Raw genomic sequence first — 16,320 nt, forward strand, 5'->3', positions numbered from 1 at the left:
TCAATAACGAACAAAATGCAAAAAAAAAAAGTAGTCAGCGCGACAGATTGTCAATCCTAAGGGCCCGGGTTCGATACCCGGCTGGGTCGGAGATTTTCTCCGCCCAGGGACTGGGTGTTGTCGTAATATCATCATTTCATCCCCATCGACGCGCAAGTCGTCGAAGTGGCGTCAAATCGAAAGACTTGCATCAGGTGAGCAGTCTATCCGACGGGAGGCCCTCGTCACACGCCATTTCATTTCATTGCCCGATGACGACACGCAATACAGTTTGCTAAAGCGGAGTTCGCCGTTATTAATTATGTTTTTAGATTTAATTTTCTTACTCGTACAGAGACTCGACGTTCCTTTGTTTAACAGCGCGTCGTCAAAATAAGTATGAAATGCTAATGTCTTTGCAATACATAATGTCGACTATTGAGTTAAAGTTCGTACCTATTTTGCCATTTTAGAGAAGAGAAACCTTAAGCGCTTCTGCTTCTATAGTCTCAGTATCAAATGTTCACTAATTTCAATTTACTTCCTATCTCAGTTCAGTATTGAACACAAATTATATATCAATGTCATTTCAGAGATATTACGTCGCTTCCACACTAACGGAATAACACGTAATTGTCATTTAACATCACTTTTATTAATAATCCTTTTTCTTATGACGTAAATGTTAATGAATGATCACTATCTAGGAGGAAAGAGGGATTCATCCTAATCATGAGATAATAGCTTTTAATGAGACCGCAATCGTAAATTGAATAAAAAGCCACGTTCAAGGATGATATGCGAACAACTTTCGTTACGTCCGTTTTCACGTATCTGTCAAAACTAATCCTGTCGCCCACATTTCAAATTAACAATGACGTTAACCCCTTTTGTCGCAACATCGAATCTTGACTATTATGTGAAAGTTTATTACAGTTCCTGAATTAATTCCTTTCAGATACGCGCACGACCGAATAGCAGAACGGAACACAAACGACTTGTTTTAACAACCGAACAACGCAATGACGTTACATTACGACAATGTCCGCCCAATGAACATCTCTTTGACTATCTTTTCTACTCTGCTTAATTAAATTATTCTTAATTACAATTTATTCAGCTATTTAACGAAAACATCTAACAAAAAATAAAATAAATTTATCCCAACGTATAAGATCCGTTATAGAGGGCATTGGACTAGGGTGGTCCGCGCAGGTATGTCAGCCACTGGTCACCGGGCAGGCCTCGGCATATATTTTAATTCATTACTTCAGCTCCTGGACACGGGAGAATGTTGCATGTGGACGGGTAAACGAACAGTCGAGCTGTACTGCCACAGAAAGTGGGCATAGATTTCTCCGATCACGTAGACAGCTGGAATTACTGAAATGCCGAAGCATTCATGATCTATCTCTGTTCTATATATGGAGGATGGTGTAATGTTTCAACAACACGATTTACTTAGTTGCGCCATTACGGCTGACTGGTTGGTCAGATAATGATCGATGCCAAAAGCGTTTGGAGGCCCTAGGATAATGTCAAGGCCACAGACAAGCTTGCAGCTCGCGAAAGGTGTTCCAGTGACATCTGTAGGTTCCATATGTTATGCTCACGGCCAGTCGGTGTAAGCGACAAAGTGAACTCAAAACTGCAATGCCGAGACGCAAAGCACCAACTCGAGACATCAGAACTGTCCATCACGAAAGTAGGCACGTTTCCTAAGCGAAGTAGCACCACAGTGCTGGAAGACGCATTCGGAGGAACTTCCATTGTCTGTCAAACCAGGTGACCGATATGTGTAGCGAGTAACAATCTGACACACACTGTGTGACAAATAAGGGTACCACCCAGCAGAAATGGTAGGGGGTCAGTTAACTTTGTACACTAACGCACCATCGACGGCCATGTAAATGACCTCAGTGCAATTCTCTGTGAGAGAACGGCCATTAGAGTGCCCTGACGTTGCTCGTATTTGGTATTGTTGCGTGACTCGGCTCGGTATACAGGGTCAAGAGAAATTCGCGCACACGCACTTCGCAGCGCGATTCCTCACATACCAGAAACACAAAAATGTCCCTCATAAAATTTCGTCCTGCACATATTTCGGGCAGTAAATGGAATTTAAAGATTTCAATCTGGCAACACTGTAATCAAGTGTACGGTAACAACCTCTGTCGGGATAAAGGAGTTGTGTTGTGCGATTTCTGTAGTGGATAGCGTTTTGGGTAGCATGTAGGAGGTCGAAGGTTCGATTCTGGGTCGAGATTTATTTGTTTTTATTTGCTAAAAGTGGTCTGCGTGGTACGCTATCTGATGTCTTAATCGTCATACAGCGATTACAGTGAGACTTCTACAAAACATTTGCCGTTACGTATTACGAACATAGTAATGTAAGTACAGTCGTTACATTGGTCAGGTTTTAAAAGCCTACTGCACGTCACGGACGCAAATTTTTTCACACCACTGTATCTACCAGGACCCAAAGATTTTTTGTGTCCTTCCCCTAATGGTCCCATCGACAAATAGCAACTATTAATTTTTCACATTCAGGCCCATTGCATTTTGTTAGGGCGTTACGTGAGCAATAGTGATAGCAACGTGCTTTGCAAATAATTTCAATGGGACTATAGGGAGAGAGTACACAGAAGGCATGTTTGGAATCTAATAGATGCTGTGTTGCGAAACAATTCTCCTCCACGACATGCAAAACGCTTCTTTAAAAGCTGACCAATGACAACGGTTGTACTTGCATTTCTGTGTTCGTAGTAGGTAATTACAAATGTTTTGTAGAAGACCCACTCTAATCGCTGTATAACGATTAAGACGTCACATACTATACCAGGCAGACCGGTTTTGGCAAATAAAAACAAATAAACCTCGACCCAGTAGCGAACCCTTGGCCACCTGCGTGCTAACCCAAAACGCTATCCGCTGCACCCGAGATAGTTACCGTACAAGTGGTTACACTGTCGCCAGATTGACAGTCTTTAACGTCCGTTTACTGCCAGAAATATGCGCAGGACGAAATTTCGAAAATTTGTGAGACACATTTTTGTCTTGCTGGTATGTGAGGAACCGCGCTACGAAGTCAGAGTGCGCGAAATTTCCTTCGCGCTGTATAAGGGGCGTCAAGAGCGTCAGATGCTGAGTGATCAGTGTGAAGGACACGGAGATGCCGTGTGCTCGTGTGAGACAGCGTTATCAGCACGTGACTCAGTTTGAAAAGAGTCTCCTTGTGGGGTCTCCATTTGGCCAGCTGGTCGAATTGTATAATATCCAGATTTGTGGAGCATTCAGATGCGACAGAGGCCCGTTGTTTGACTGCATGGGAACGTCTGAGCAGGCATACTGATCGTCAAAGTTTTGAAGGTTTTGGTCGACCACTTCTGACCACTACAAGGAAGGAATGCTGTATTGTGCAGAAAGCACATCGCGACCCCTGCACGTCTAGACTGCTGTCCGAGGACAATAAACGGACTCCCTTTGACAGTCTTTTTCATCCCACAATACTGGTCGGAGACTGGCGTCTGCAAGGGTATGGATGGTATTACCGAACCAAGCGTTAATACCACAACAAAAAAAGGCTGCGTTTGGAGGGCGCTTCTGCAGTAGCCTGGATGACCATCGTCGGCACGGTGGCGTCCTGAGGATGTGCGTCTTTCTTCCAATGTTTTGGGGAGACACAGCGGTGTTATTCCTGACGTCATGGCGTGGGGAGCCATTAGGTATAACTTCAGGTCAAGCTTGACAGTGACTGACGGAATTCTGGCGGCACAACGATACGTCAAAGACATCTTGCATCCTCATGTGTTACCCCTCGAGTGACAGTATCATATTTTTGAACTGGATAATGCCCGTTCACTCATGGCACGTGTCTCTATGCACTGTCTGGGTGATTTTGAGATACACCAGATCTGTCCCCGATAGAGCTCGAGCCAGGCCAGAGCGGCTGCAACATCATTCTGATAAGTGGACTCATATTGTCTAGTCGTTTGCAAATTTGCTCTGTATTGTAATCACAGGACTAACATCACATACCCTGTCAACTTGTAACGTTTACTTTCATGTCCTCCTCCACTTCCGGGTGCTTCGTTTGTTTGTTTTTTTGTTTTTTTGTTTTTTTTTTTTGTTGTTTTTTTTAATCAGACATTTAAGTATAAAACATGAGAACCCAGCCAATATATTGTGCACAATGGAGAAGCAGGTAATCTGTCATTTTGTATAATCTAATAATATTATAGTCTTACGTAGAGAATAAGGATACTTGCCTTGTGAATAATATAGTACGCCAAAAACTCATTCTATGCATTTAAAGTTTGAGTAACGTTTCAAATTTCTCGTTAAAGGGTAGAACAATGCACCGATTGAAAAGTAAAATGACCCTGTGCAGTCTGACGAATCGCATTTAGTGACGAAAATATTGTTCTGGTAGCAGGTAAGGACAGAGCTCGCGCAACCCTCTGCTATGTAAGGGCAGCAGGGAGCGAGTACGGGATCAGTCTTTTGCGAGAGTTATTATCGATTGGTTCGTCAATATTCGTGGCTCGATAGCTGTAAAATTCAGACTCTAAAATATTTCGTAGATAGTTTACAATTAGTTTATTGTCGTAGGCAGTTCGCAATAGTTGATTTGTGCACAGTTGGGACTTATCAACTTGGAGACAGTCTAGGACTGTACGTGTAGCCTGAAAACAGTATCTTTCTGTTGCTATCAAGCTTACACGCCGGCTCCGAAGAAATCACGGACAGTTGTGTTTGCCAATAAATGAGTGACTGCTTACCGATTGCTATCACTTACAAAACTTCCCGGTCCGCTTACACTTACTGTTGCCAAAGCAGTTCCCTAATTTACATGAGTTCACTAGAATTTGAGGGCAATTTGAACGTTGACAGAATAAATGCGCAACATCTTGCTCTCTAGACAGGCACGTACAGGCCCTTCAGTGTAGTGCTTCTTGGGAACTTCTGTTCTGTGAATCATCGTTTGATTCACCTTTGGCAATGACTTGTTAATGTGAGAAATCCCAGGTTGAACCGTGGTAAGTTAAATTGAATGAGTGAATTTTACTGGCACAAGAAGTGAAGGGCGTGTCCTAGGCAACAGGACTATTCCTAGCGAAGCACTGCTGCGTTCGAATTATCCTTCAGTACAAGGATAGCTTCATTTCTTTTTCGTCAGAACGAACGACAGTTGTTCCCTGTTCTTTTAAAAACCAGAGAAGCAAGATTATTTCCCCCGTGAGGGAATGATGGTTTCTTACGAGGACTGCAAGTTTAATGGCGGTGAAATATTTTGTTTTGACATAATAGTGTTTTTGTTGTTGCATAAAAAACATTTTTTGTTATTGATTTTACTTTTTTCTGTTTTCCTTGTCAAAACTAAGAACATAGCTATTTGTTTTAACCCAGTCACAATCTTCAGACCTTTATATATCCTTCAAAAAGTTTCCTTATGAAACAAATCCTGCTCACAGTCTGTTAAGTATGATCGTCGTCGGGTTAATCAGCAGAAAAATGTATTTGACAACACGCTAAAAGATGTATATACATCATATATGAACAAAAGAGAAATGAAGTTACGGTTAATAGCACATCCAGTCACCGGCAGCGTCGGTAATTACTTGGCTTCTCCAAGGTATGCTTGAAACCAGGTTTCCCGCGTATTCACGTGGAAGAGATCTCCAAATGCGTCGAACTTGACTTGCCAGCTGTTTGAAAATGAACATATTTTTCCCTTCTAAGTTCTTTTCGACGTAAGGACATACATATTCAATAGGTTTAGCGTCAGGCGACAGTGAGGGCCAATACAGTACCCGCACAACTTTCACCTTTTTCCAGAGGAAAAAAAGCAAAGCCTGCTGTGGTGCATTGAATCATTGTCCTCTTGCAGTATCCAACCTTCATTTTTGAACCAACATTTGGCAGCCGGCGTTAAACATCTCTGATAAACCCGACGCGTAAGCTGCGCCCATGTCTCTTCTTGTGTACCTCAGTCAAGAATTCAACGTGAACTAATGCTTTATGGACATTACATAGAGGACAAAGGTTCCCAATGTTCAGTTGTGAAAAAACTAAGGCGCTACCTTGCATGTACCATGTGTGAGTACTGAAACGCCGGCCATGCTCTTTCTTAACAGACCGTATGTCCAGTTTGATGAATAATTCGGAGTTATGAATTTGAATGTTTTACTCTGAAGAGTCCGACACACGAGTGACTAATCGCAGCGATGCGCTGCATACGAAATCACCTATAATCGGTCGATCACCTCGACACCCCACACACGAGCGATCTGCCGAACAATTTCGATCTGGGTCAGTATTACGAAAGCCACTATGTAGAGAAGTTCAGCTACGGAAAATGGACTGTGACGTTTAGCAGCAATTGCAGTTGATTTCCGTATCCCTAAGAATACATGCAAAACAAATTTAAAATAAACTATAATTACAATTTATTAAACTTGTCTTGAAACGCTTTTATTGGGAACTATAGGTTAGTTTCCAGGGTATTTACGTTTTTCCCTGGCGGCAAATGAATTGTGTACATTGTTTCAGTGTGACAATAAAATTCGTTTTACGTTTATTAGTCCGCATTTCGATTTCTGTTCTTTGTCCTTATAGTTTAACTGCAAATATTTACACAATTTGCTCGATGCGTCTACAGAGATGCCTAGTCAATAGCAGCACTGCTGATGACGATAACTCTTGTTATAAAGTGTGTCAAGCAGAATTAGATCGTAGGAAATAGAAAGAGTTTCGAGTATAGTTGTACAATTGATTTGCCCTAAATAATAAATGTCTTAACATTATCGTAGGTAAGTGTGACATTCTGTCTAAAAGTTAAAAACTTTAATAATGCATAAAATTACTTCATAAATAACTGTACAGCATAAGATTGTGCCCACTGCATCGCGACTATTACTATGAACTTCCTATCAATTCTACTTTTACGCTATAAGCTTCAAAATGCTAATCATTGCAAAGTCGGAGGGTGTATTTTGTTGTAGTAGTTCTTAATGTAAATGGCAACTCTGGCTTCCGCTTCACTTCTCGCAGTAGTTCGTTGTCTGTGGATAGCTAAAAATTCTAACGTAACTTTTCACTTAACTCGGGAGAAGGGAAACGAAAGAAAACTGCACGACAACTCTTGCTAAATAGAGAAGCTAGTCGCAGCCATATTGCCCACAACGCTGCTAAACAGCCAGGCAGCCGTATTGCGTTCGCGAATCGATCAGACTGCCTGGGATTTCTCTGCGACAAGCCATCAGCGATCGATCGCTGCGATCTATGATGCGATCGATCGCTGATCGCTTGTCGCAGAGAAATCCCAGGCAGTCTGATCGATTCGCGAACGCAATACGGCTGCCTGGCTGATTAGCAGCGATGTGGATCCCAGGCAGTCTGATTGATTCGCGAACGCAGTACGGCTGCCTGGCTGGTTAGCAGCGATGTGGGCAATATGGCTGCTCGTGTGTGGGGTCATTTATGCGACACAGTACGTTTAAAACAATTTAATTTTTTCTCCATTTCTAATCCCTCTGCAGTACATACACATTCGATAATTTCTCATGATTTTTAGTACCTAACACGTTTCAAAATAACAGAAGGCAGCGATATCGAACCACCCATCCGTGTCCAACCGGATCTAGTCATGGTCTGCGACAGAAAGAGCCAGGAAGCTTCGTCTCCGGTGAATCCGCTTCGTGGGTGATGTCAGTCGTTACGCCACGTGCTGAATGTACGTGGACAAGGAACCGGTCTTCCGCTGAGGGTTGAGCATTACCATCCGCAAGAGACGCCATGCGCCACTGGCAAGGGCGGAATACCAGGAATGTGGCCGCATTCGATTCGTTGTCCAACGACTGACAAACATACAAAGGCACAGCGTGACATTTTTTGGGACGTACGCTAAGTTCCCCCGGTCACGGTTTAACGTATTTGCGTGCTGTTATAGGCAGGCAGCGTTGTGCGACGTGCAGAGAGCGACCAAGTGGACCCTACACAATGCGTTACACTGGGGACTGGAAATCCAATGGACACCAGACTTTACGGGCTCTCCTGTGACAAGGGGTCAGTGGAATGCACCTTGCACGTCTCCGGGCGAATAAACCATGTCTGTTCAGTCGTATGTAGACTGTGTGTCTGGAGACAACTGTTCCAGTGGCTGGGGTAAGGTCCCGAGCAAGGCTACCTGCAGTTCTCGTGGCCGTCTGCGGGCACCAATTGTGAGATATCGGTCTTCTTGTGGTGTTGTACACAGTGGACGTCCCGTACTGTAGCGCCTGGACACGCTTCCTGTCTGCTGGAATCGTTGCCATAATCTTGAAATCACAATTTGTGGCACACGGAGGGCCCGCGCTATGACCTGCTGTGTTTGACCAGCCTCCAGTCGCCCTAGTATTCTACTCCTCATGACGTCATCAATATGTGTTCTTTGAGCCATTATCAACAAAGTCACCATTAGAACGTCTGAAAACGTCTGCACGCTTACTCAGTGCACCATACTCTGACATGCACCAACACACCTTTGTGTATGTGGACTACTGCCAGCGCCACCGTGCGACGACCGCAGGTCAAGTGCACTGCATGGTCATACCCCGAGGTGATTTAAACCCGCAAACCTCCCACCAGAGCGTCGTTTCACCATTTATCAGCATTATCCTTAATTTATGAGCCTGAGTGTAGAATAAATGCAATGTGGGAGATCAGTTTGGATTCCAGAGAAATGTAGGAACACGCGAGGCAATACTGACCCTATGACTCCTCATACAACATAGATTAAGGAAAGGAAAACCTACGTTTGTAACAAAGAGAAAGCTGTTGACAGTGTTGACTGGAATACTCTCATTCAAATTCTAAAGGTGGCAGGGGTAAAACACAGGGAGCGAAAGGCTATTTACAATTTGTACAGAAACCAGATAGCAGCTATAAGAGTAGAGGGGCACGAAAGGGAAGCAGTGGTTGAGAAGGGAGTGAGGCAGGGTTGTAGCCTATCCCCAATATTATTCAATCTGTGTACTGACCAAGCAGTAAAAGAAACAAAAGAAAAATTTGGAGTAGGAATTACGGTCCAGGGAGAAGAAATAAAAATTTGAGGTTTGCCAATGACATTGTAGTTCTGTCAGACACAGCAAACGACTTGGAAAAGCTCTTGAACGGAATAGACAGTGTCTTGAAAGGAGGATATAAGGTGAACATCAACAAAAGCAAGATGAGGATAATGGAATGTGGTCAAATTAAATAAGGTGATTCTGAGAAAGTTGGATTAATAAAAGAGCCACTTAAAGTTGTAAATGAGATTAGATTAGATTAGTTTTTCATTCCATAGATCCGTGCTGAGGAGATCTTCGTGGATGTGAAACATGTCAACTTATTTAAGCTGAAATAACAATACTAATAGTATGAGTATATACAATACATCATTTTTTTTAAGCTGAAGTAACAAAACCAATAATATGAGTATACACAATACAGCATTTCTTTCTATTAAAAAATTCGTCAGTGGAGTAGAAGGAGTTGGCCACTAGTAAGTCTTTCAGGTTCCTTTTAAACTGATCTTTATTTGTAACTAAAGTTTCTTAGTTTGCTGTCAAATTATTGAAGATGAGTGTTCCTGAGTAGTGGACCCCTTTTTGAACTAAAGTAAGTGCTTTTAAGTCCTTATGCAGATCATTTTTGTTCCTGGTATTGTATATATGAACTGAGCTGTTTGTTGGAAAAATATTATTATTTAGGACAAATTTCATTAAGGAGTAAATACACTCCTGGAAATTGAAATAAGAACATTGTCCCAGGAAGGGGAAACTTTATTGACACATTCCTGGGGTCAGATACATCACATGATCACACTGACAGAACCACAGGCACATAGACACAGGCAACAGAGCATGCACAATGTCGGCACTAGTACAGTGTATATCCACCTTTCGCAGCAATGCAGGCTGCTATTCTCCCATGGAGACGATCGTAGAGATGCTGGATGTAGTCCTGTGGAACGGCTTGCCATGCCATTTCCACCTGGCGCCTCAGTTGGACCAGCGTTCGTGCTGGACGTGCAGACCGCGTGAGACGACGCTTCATCCAGTCCCAAACATGCTCAATGGGGGACAGATCCGGAGATCTTGCTGGCCAGGGTAGTTGACTTACACCTTCTAGAGCGCGTTGGGTGACACGGGATACATGCGGACGTGCATTGTCCTGTTGGAACAGCAAGTTCCCTTGCCGGTCTAGGAATGGTAGAACGATGGGTTCGATGACGGTTTGGATGTACCGTGCACTATTCAGTGTCCCCTCGACGATCACCAGTGGTGTACGGCCAGTGTAGGAGATCGCTCCCCACACCATAATGCCGGGTGTTGGCCCTGTGTGCCTCGGTCGTATGCAGTCCTGATTGTGGCGCTCACCTGCACGGCGCCAAACACGCATACGACCATCATTGGCACCAAGGCAGAAGCGACTCTCATCGCTGAAGACGACACGTCTCCATTCGTCCCTCCATTCACGCCTGTCGCGACACCACTGGAGGCGGGCTGCACGATGTTGAGGCGTGAGCGGAAGACGGCCTAACGGTGTGCGGGACCGTAGCCCAGCTTCATGGAGACGGTTGCGAATGGTCCTCGCCGATACCCCAGGAGCAACAGTGTCCCTAATTTGCTGGGAAGTGGCGGTGCGGTCCCCTACGGCACTGCGTAGGATCCTACGATCTTGGCGTGCATCCGTGCGTCGCTGCGGTCCGGTCCCAGGTCGACGGGCACGTGCACCTTCCGCCGACCACTGGCGACAACATCGATGTACTGTGGAGACCTCACGCCCCACGTGTTGAGCAATTCGCCGGTAGGTCCACCTGCCCTCCCGTATGCCCACTATACGCCCTCGCTCAAAGTCCGTCAACTGCACATACGGTTCACGTCCACGCTGTCGCGGCATGCTACCAGTGTTAGAGATTGCGATGGAGCTCCGTATGCCAAGGCAAACTGGCTGACACTGACGGCGGCGGTGCACAAATGCTGCGCAGCTAGCGCCATTCGACGGCCAACACCGCGGTTCCTGGTGTGTCCGCTGTGCCGTGCGAGTGATCATTGCTTGTACAGCCCTCTCGCAGTGTCCGGAGCAAGTATGGTGGGTCTGACACACCGGTGTCAATGTGTTCTTTTTTCCATTTCCAGGAATGTATACTGAGAGGCAGTAGTTACACTACTGGCCATTAAAATTGCTACACCAAGAAGAAATGCAGACGAGAAACGAGTATTCATTGGACAAATATATTGTACTAGAACTGACATGTGATTACATTTTCACGCCATTTGGGTGCATAGATCCTAAGAAATCAGTACCCAGAACAACCACATCTGGCCGTAATAACGGCCTAGATACGCATTGAGTCAAACAGAGTTTGGATGTGCAGGTACAGCTGCCCATGCAACTTCAACATGGTACCACAGTTCATCAAGAGTAGTGACTGGCGTATTGTGACGAGCAAGTTTCTCGGCCACCATTGAGCAGACGTTTTCAATTGGTGGGAGATCTGGAGAATGTGCTGGCCAGCGCAGCAGTCGAACATTTTTTGTATCCAGAAAGGCCGGTACAGGACCTGAAACATGCGGTCGTGCATTATCCTGCTGAAATGTAGGGTTTCGCAGGGATCGAATGAAGGGTAGAGCCACGGGTCGTAACACACCTGAAATGTAACGTCCACTGTACAAAGCGTCCTCAATGCGAACAAGAGGTGACCGAGACGTGTAACCAATGGTACCCCATACCATCACGCCTGGTGATACGCCACTATGGCGATGACGAATACACTCTTCCAATGTGCGTTCACCGCGATGTCGAAAAACATGGATGCGGCCATTAGGATGCTGTAACCAGAACCTGGATTCATCCTAAAAAATTACGTTTTGCCATTCGTGCAAGCAGGTTCGTCGTTGAGTACACCATCACAGGCGCTCCTGTCTGTGATGCAGCGTCAAGGGTAACCGCAGCCATGGTCTCCGAGCTGATAGTCCATGCTGCTGCAAACGAACTGTTCGTGCAGATGGTTGTTGTTTTGCAAACGCCCCAATGTGTTGACTCAGGGATCGAGACGTGGCTGCACGATCCGTTACAGCCATGCGGATAAGATGCGTGTCATCTCGACTGCTAGTGATACGAGACCGTTGGGATCCAGCACGGCGTTCCGTATTACCCTCCTGAATCCACCGATTCCATATTCTGCTAACAATCTCGACCAACGCGAGCATCAATGTCGCGATACGATAAACCGCAATCGCGAAAGGCTACAATCCGACCTTTACCAAAATCGGAAACGTGATGGTACGCATTTCTCCTCCTTACAGACGCATCACAACAACGTTTCACCAGGCAACGCCAGTCAACTGCTGTTTATGTATGAGAAATCGGTTGGAAACTATCCTCATGTCAGCACGTTGGAGGTGTCGCCACCGGCGCCAATCTTGTGTGTACGTTCTGAAAAGCTAATCATTTGCATATCACAGGATCTTCTTCCCGTCGGTTAAATTTCGGGTCCGTAGCATGTCATCTTCGTGGTGTAGCAATTTTAACGGCCAGTAGTGTAGTATACCCAGTTATTTGAAGAGGTTTCTACAGGACGCCCGTGAATTTACTCCACAAATAATACGTATTATACGCTTTTGGACTCTGAAAAATTTTGTTTGACTTGAAGAGTTACCCCAAAATATTGTACCATATGACATTATGGAATGAAAGTAGGGCAAAGTATGCAAGCTTTTTCATTTTCATGTCGCCTATGTCTGCTAAGACTCGAATTGCAAATACAGATTTGTTAAGGCGTTTCTGCAGTACTGTGGTGTGCTCCTCCCAACTGAATTTATTATCAAGTTGTAATCCCAGGAATGTAAGACTGTCAACCTCTTCTATCTGCTATTGCTATTTGGGAAGCAAGGTAACTGACGCTGATCAAAGTAGGCAGGATATAAAATGTAGACTCGCAATGGCAAGGAAAGCGTTTCTGAAGAAGAGAAATTCGTTAACCTCGAGTATAGAGTTAAGTGTCACGGAGTCCTTTCTGAAAGTATTTGTACGTAGTGTAGCCATGTACGGAAGTGAAACATGGATGATAAACAGTTTAGACAAGAAGAGAATACAAGTTTTGAAATGTGGTGCTACAGAAGAATGATGATTACATGGATAGATCACGTAGCTAATGTGGAGGTAGCGAATAGAATTGTGGAGAAGAGAAATTTGTGGTACAACCAGACTAGAATACGGGATCGGTTGGTAGCGCACATTCTGAGGCATCAAGGGATCACCAGTATAGTACGGAGGGAAGCATGTGGAGTAAAAATCGTAGAAGAAGACCAAGAGATGAATACAATAAGCAGATACAGAAGGATGTAGGTTGCAGTAGTTGTTCGGAGATGAGGAGGCTTGCACAGGATAAAGTAGCATGGAGAGCTGCATCAAACCATTCGTTTGACTGAAGACTACAACAACAAATGTCATCTCTTACGTCTCAGTAGAAGTGCCGGCGAAATGGATAGACTCTTTGAGACCACCTGGTGTAGGTCAGGGCTCCAGCAGCCATTCCCCTATGTGGGCCCTCATTTCCATGTAATCGACAAAAAAGAATTTCGGAATTTCTTGTTACTGTCTCGAGCAGTGATCGTCAAACTATATTGCTCCAGAGCCAATACTGAGGTTGTGGGACGCAGTGGCGGATACATAAGGGGGGCGCGCTGTGCCCCCCTCCCCCCCCCCCCACCTTGCGGGCCAACACATTGCCACCCGCTCTGCCCACGTCAGTCAGCCCGCACGCTATTCGTTCGTTTCTTTCATCAGTCGACCCGACTGAATCGAGTTATCGAGTAGTTGAACTTTCCTATTTAGCACGCGCGTCCGCTTCATCGTATTTTATACGTTTCTGTCTGGCACATAGATAGTTAACACATACCTGCGTAACATGGTGGGTAATTCAAATTTCACGCTCGACCATTTTTTAGTGGTATCAATTGTACGTCTACATCGAAAGTGGCTAATTCGTTTTGTTGTATGGTAATGTATTATAATATTTATTGGTATTTTCCCTCTGTGGTAATGTGAAGTTAAACTCTTGATTAGAGAAGCAGTTAAGTTCTTTTTTAAGTTCATAAGTAATCTCGTAATTCTTGAAAAGTGATCAGCAACGCAAAAGTTAATCAGGAATGGAACATTAAACAATGTACTGTAACGCTTGTGGCAAGATACAGTCTGTCTGCTGAATTTAAGAAATATGAAACATAAATAACTACCAGAAAGACGCTGTCTGAAAAGTATGTCACTGTTAAAATGTTAATTGTATCATACAAAAATTGTAAGTAGCCTGCCTGTTTGCGCAATGCATAAATGCTGTCCTGCTGCTATCTCCAAACTACTGCAGCTGCTGCTTCTACGCTAGTTAAAAAATAAAAATTCAAACTACTATCAGCACGATGTGCAATGCGCGCTTTAAACTGTTGAGACGTCCACAAAACTTCTGTACCGATAAATGTCATTACTGCAGTAACCACTGTCAACTAAACTGTTACTGAGAAACTCGGGAAAGCAAAAGTATTTATGTGGAACTTGAAATAAAGAGACGAATGCTGATTGATGGAAAAACAACAAAAAGTATTAACGAAACATTACATCACTAAAACAAAGTATTTTAACACTTGAAATATTAAAAATTCACTTTACTTTAATAGTGAAAAAATCTGAAAAATTTTTCTTTACTTTCTTACAAACGTGAATGCTATCCATCTGTAAATCATCTGTTGTTACATTATCATAAAAATCTCCAGTTCTAAATCACTGACCAAATTAATCAATATGCTTGGATGTTTCAGCAAATGCGCTCTTACAGTAGCTGTTGAAGTCTTCTGGATGAATTTACAAAATATCTCTCCATAACTGAAAAATACCATAAGAAAATTATTTCCGGCACACAGCATAGCCTAACACATCTACCTTGATCACTCGACTCCTCCCCTCACTCTCCAAGACTGCACTATACTCACTATACTCACTTGACCATCCTGCAACACATGGCTTGTGTGACATTTGAAAAATAACCTTGAATTAATAGCAATACACATTTCCTGTGGGTAACACACCACTCTTTAGTGACATGTTCACTACAGGTCTTCACTGTCTTACGTTGTATTTAAATTTCGCTTCTATAGGAACACATCAGTCAGAAAACTCTTCTTTACGGATAGACCAGCGTTCTTTGCACTTCTACAGAAAAAGTATAACAAATGTAGCAGATCTCACAGCAAATGAATCTCAAACCCTCACAATAGTTGTGTCTTATAACGCAGAATTAAATCTCTTTAGTAAGCCATCGTAGTGACGTTGCCACTTCTCACGACTCGGGCTTGCGTAGAGTGTGCTATGATACTACCACAGCCAACTTTACACAAGCCTGAGTCATTACAAGTGGTAGCACTGTGAAGATGATCTACTACTGATGCAGTGTTATATTCAAGGATATACGAATTGTGAACGTTTTGACTTCATTTGTAGTAAGATGTGCAATGTCTGGTAAAATGTTACCCCTAGACGTCAAAGGACTGCTAATCTGTCTGTAAAGGCAAGTTTTACTGGTGACTTTCTGTTGTAGAAACGATATTAAAAGATAGTGAGAGAGTCTGAAGACAAATAATAAAGTGCATAGCAGTAATATTAGTAAAGAGCTGTGTATAACTTACAGTAAATGTGTATTGTTATTAATTAAATAACATGTTCCAGATGCCATACAAATACGTTGTCGCTGGATGGGCGAACTGTTGTTGTTACAGAGACGATATGAGCTAAACCATGGTAGTCTGTTTCTGAGCAGATACCTACAAGTATGGAGCAATTTGCAGGAAAATCTAGGTGATTTCGAATATATCCATGGTCTGTGTGAAACATTAAGAAGAGGAGAAGTTAATAGCGATTAATACTTTTCAAAATTTGCAAATAAATGAGAAGAACTCAAGAAATCGCCCAAAATTACGTGAAGGTGCGATTTCAAGAATGTTCCCCAATGTACCACATTATTTAATTTGACCAACAAAAATCTGAGTGTGGAAATATGCTACTGAAAGTATATGGAAGCGAGAGCAAGATCTTCATGCCATACTGTAATAAACGATTCATAATGTTTCTATGGGTCGTCACTGGAAAGATTTCAAAAATTCATCCCAGTGTAAGGATTCACATTCGTAGAATTATAACTTCCTTACACAGTTCAGCTGTAAATAAGTCAAATAAAACTATATTCAAGCCATATAATACCTACATCTACATCTACATGGATGCCTTGAAAATCACATTTAAGTGCCTGTCAGAGTGTTCATCGAA

This window comes from Schistocerca cancellata, chromosome 6, assembly GCF_023864275.1.
Source record: "Schistocerca cancellata isolate TAMUIC-IGC-003103 chromosome 6, iqSchCanc2.1, whole genome shotgun sequence".
In the NCBI taxonomy this organism is placed as follows: Eukaryota; Metazoa; Arthropoda; class Insecta; order Orthoptera; family Acrididae; genus Schistocerca; species Schistocerca cancellata.